This window comes from Bombus affinis, unplaced genomic scaffold (genome assembly GCF_024516045.1).
Source record: "Bombus affinis isolate iyBomAffi1 unplaced genomic scaffold, iyBomAffi1.2 ctg00000657.1, whole genome shotgun sequence".
NCBI classification, from domain to species: Eukaryota; Metazoa; Arthropoda; class Insecta; order Hymenoptera; family Apidae; genus Bombus; species Bombus affinis.
Window position 1 is genome coordinate 21070 of NW_026109261.1, and position 4832 is coordinate 25901.

The 4832-nt window shown below is 26.1% G+C and overlaps 1 long non-coding RNA gene across 1 annotated transcript; it reads left to right on the top strand.

Annotated features, from left to right (window-relative positions):
- Positions 1 to 2369: 2369 nt before the first annotated feature.
- On the top strand, positions 2370 to 4631 carry LOC126928192 (uncharacterized). Its single transcript, XR_007716417.1, has 3 exons — positions 2370 to 2660; positions 3980 to 4122; positions 4512 to 4631. It is a non-coding gene; the product is annotated as an uncharacterized LOC126928192 (long non-coding RNA).
- The last annotated feature ends 201 nt before the right edge of the window (positions 4632 to 4832 follow it).

The following is a 4832-nucleotide window of genomic DNA, read 5'->3' on the forward strand; positions in this document are numbered from 1 at the left end:
GTAACGTTATATACTGTTACCACATAACGTATAACGTTATATAGTATTACGTTATAACGAATAAAGTTATATAGTATTACGATATTACGTAAAACGTCATATAGTATTATGTTATAACGTATAACGTTATATAGTATTACGTTATAACGTATAACGTTATATAGTATTACGTTATAACATATATCGTTATATACTATTACGTTATAACGTATAGCGTTATATACTATTACGATATAACGTATAACGTTATATACTATTACTATACAACGTGTAACGTTATATAGTATTACGTTATAACGTATAACGTTATTTAGTATTACGTTAAAACGTGTAACGTTATATACTATTACTATACAACGTATAACGTTATATAGTATTACGTTATAACGCATAGCGTTATACACTATTACGATATAACGTATAACATTATATACTATTACTATACAACGTGTAACGTTATATAGTATTACGTTATAACGTGTAACGTTATATACTGTTACCACATAACGTATAACGTTATATAGTATTACGTTATAACGAATAAAGGTATATAGTATTACGATATAACGTAAAACGTCATATAGTATTATGTTATAACGTAAAACGTTATATAGTATTACGTTATAACGTGTAACGTTATATACTATTACTATACAACGTAAAACGTTATGTAGTATTACGTTATAACGTGTAACGTTATATAATGTTACCTACTAACGAATAACGTTATATAGCATTACGACATAACGTATAACGTTATATGCTATTACGATATAACGTGTAACGTTATATACTATTACGATATAACGTATAACGTTATATACTATTACTTTACAACGTGTAAAGTTATATAGTATTACGTCATAACGTATAAGGTTTCATAGTAATACGTTCCAACGTATAACGTTATATAGTATTACGTTATACAGTATTACGTTCTAACGTACAACGTTATATAGTATTACGATATAACGTATAACTTTATATAGTATTACACTATAACGTATAACGCTATATAGTATTACGTTATAAAGTGTAACGTTATATAGTATTACGACATAACGTATAGCGTTATATACTATTACGATATAACGTATAACGTTATATACTATTACTATACAACGTGTAGCGTTATACAGTATTACGTTATAACGTGCAACGTTATATACGATTACCATACAACGTATAACGTTATATAGTATTACGTTATAACGAATAAAGTTATATTGTATTACGATATAACGTAAAACGTTATATAGTATTACGTTATAACGTGTAACGTTATATACTATTACGTTATAAGCTATATCGTTATATACTATAACTATACAACGTGTAACGTTATATACTATTACGCGATAACGTATAACATTATATAGTATTACGTTATAACGTGTAACGTTATATACTATTACGTTATAAGCTATATCGTTATTTACTATAACTATACAACGTGTAACGTTATATACTATTACGCGATAACGTATAACGGTATATAGTATTACGTTATAACGTATAACGTTAAATAGTATTACGTTATAACTTATAACGTTATACAGTATTACGTTATAACGTGTAACGTTATATACTATTACTATAGAACGTATAACGTTATATAGTATTACGTTATAACGTATAACGTTATATGCTATTGCGACATAACGTGTAACGTTATATACTATTACTATACAACGTGTAACGTTATATAGTATTACGTCATAACGTATAAGGTTATATAGTATTACGTTCTAACGTATAACGTTATATAGTATTACGATATAACGTATAACGTTATATAGTATTACGTTATAACGTATAACGTTATATAGTACTACGTTATAACGTGTAACGTTATATAGTATTGCAATACAACGTGTAATGTTATATAGTAATAGGTTATAACGTATAACGTTATATAGTAATACGTTATAACGTATAACATTATATAGTATTACGTTATAGCGTGTAACGTTACATGGTATTGCAATACAACGTGTAATGTTATATATTAGTAAGTTATAACGTAAAAGATTATATAGTATTACGTTATAACGTATAACGTTATATACTATTACTATACAACGTGTAACGTTATATAGTATTACGTTATAACGTATAACGTTATATGCTATTGCGACATAACGTGTAACGTTATATACTATTACTATACAATGTGTAACGTTATATGGTATTACGTTATAACGTATAACGTTATATACTATCACTATACAACGTGTAAAGTTATATAGTATTACGTTATATCGTATAACGTTATATAGTACTACCTTATAACGTATAACGTTATATAGTATTACGTTATAACGTGTAACATTATATAGTATTGCAATACAACGCGTAATGTTATATAGTAATACGTTATAACGTATAACGTTATATAGTATTACGTTATAACGTGTAACGTTATATACTATTACGATATAAGCTATATCGATATATACCATAACTATACAACGTGTAACGTTATATAGTATTACGTTCTAACGTATAGCGTTATATTGTATTACGTTATAGCGTATAACGTTATATAGTATTACGTTATAACGTGTAACGTTATATACTATTACGATATAAGCTATATCGATATATACCATAACTATACAACGTGTAACGTTATATAGTATTACGTTCTAACGTATAGCGTTATATACTATTACGACATAACGTGTAACGTTATATAGTATTACGTAATAACGTGTAACGTTATATACTAATACTATACAACGTGTAACGTTATATATTATTACGTTATAACGTATAACGTTATATAGTATAACGTTATAACGTATAACGTTATATAGTATTACGTTATAACATATAACATTATATAGTTTTACGTTATAACGTGTAACGTTATATAGTATTGCAATACAACGTGTAATGTTATATAGTAATACGTTATAACGTATAACATTATATAGTATTACGTTATAGCGTGTAACGTTACATGGTATTGCAATACAACGTGTAATGTTATATAGTAATACGTTATAACGTATAAAGTTATATAGTAATACGTTATAACGTATAACATTATATAGTATTACGTTATAGCGTGTAACGTTACATGGTATTGCAATACAACGTGTAATGTTATATAGTAATACGTTATAACGTATAACGTTATATAGTATTACGTTATAGCGTATAACGTTATTTAGTATTACGTTATAACGTGTAACGTTATATACTATTACGATATAAGCTATATCGATATATGCCATAACTATACAACGTGTAACGTTATATATTATTACGTTATAACGTATAACGTTATATACTATTACTATACAACGTGTAACGTTATATAGTATTACGTTATAACGTGTAACGTTATATACTATTACGATATAAGCTATATCGATATATACCATAACTACACAACGTGTAACGTTATATATTATTACGTTATAACGTATAACGTTATATACTATTACTATACAACGTGTAACGTTATATAGTATTACGTTATAACGTATAACGTTAAATAGTATTACGTTATAACGTACAACGTTATATACTATTACAATACAACGTGTAATGTTATATAGTAGTAAGTTATAACGTAAAAGATTATATAGCATTACGTTATAACGTGTAACGTTATATACTATTACTATAAAACGTGTAACGTTAATGCTGTTACGACATAACGTGTAACGTTATGCACTATTACTATACAATGTGTAACGTTATATAGTATTAAGTTATAACGTATAACGTTATATAGTATTACGTTATAACGTATAACGTTATATAGTACTACGTTATAACGTGTAACGTTATATAGTATTGCAATACAACGTGTAATGTTATATAGTAATACGTTATAACGTATAACGTTATATAGTAATACGTTATAACGTATAACATTATATAGTATTACGTTATAGCGTGTAACGTTACATGGTATTGCAATACAACGTGTAATGTTATATATTAGTAAGTTATAACGTAAAAGATTATATAGTATTACGTTATAACGTATAACGTTATATACTATTACTATACAACGTGTAACGTTATATAGTATTACGTTATAACGTATAACGTTAAATAGTATTACGTTATAACGTACAACGTTATATACTATTACAATACAACGTGTAATGATATATAGTAGTAAGTTATAACGTAAAAGATTATATAGTATTACGTTATAACGTATAACGTTATATACTATTACTATACAACGTGTAACGTTAATGCTGTTACGACATAACGTGTAACGTTATGCACTATTACTATACAATGTGTAACGTTATATAGTATTACGTTATAACGTATAACGTTATATAGTATTACAATACAACGTGTAATGTTATATAGTAATCCGTTATAACGTATAACGTTACATAGTATTACGCTATAACGTGTAACGTTATATAATATTACAATACAACGTGTAAGGTTATATGGCATCACGCTAAAATGTATAACGTTATATAGCATTACGAAAAAACGTATAACGTTATATACTATTACGATAAAAGGTATAACGTTAGATACTGTAACTATACAACGTGTAACGTTATATAGTATTACGTTATAACGTATAACGGTAAACAGTATTACCTTATAGCGTACAACGTTATATACTATTACAATACAACGTGTAATGTTATATGATATTACGATATAACGTATAACGTTATATAGAATTACGTTATAATGTATAACGTTATATAGTATTACGTTATAACGTATAACGTTATATAGTATTACAATACAACGTGTAATGTTATATAGTAATCCGTTATAACGTATAACGTTATATAGTATTACGCTATAACGGGTAACGTTATATACTATGA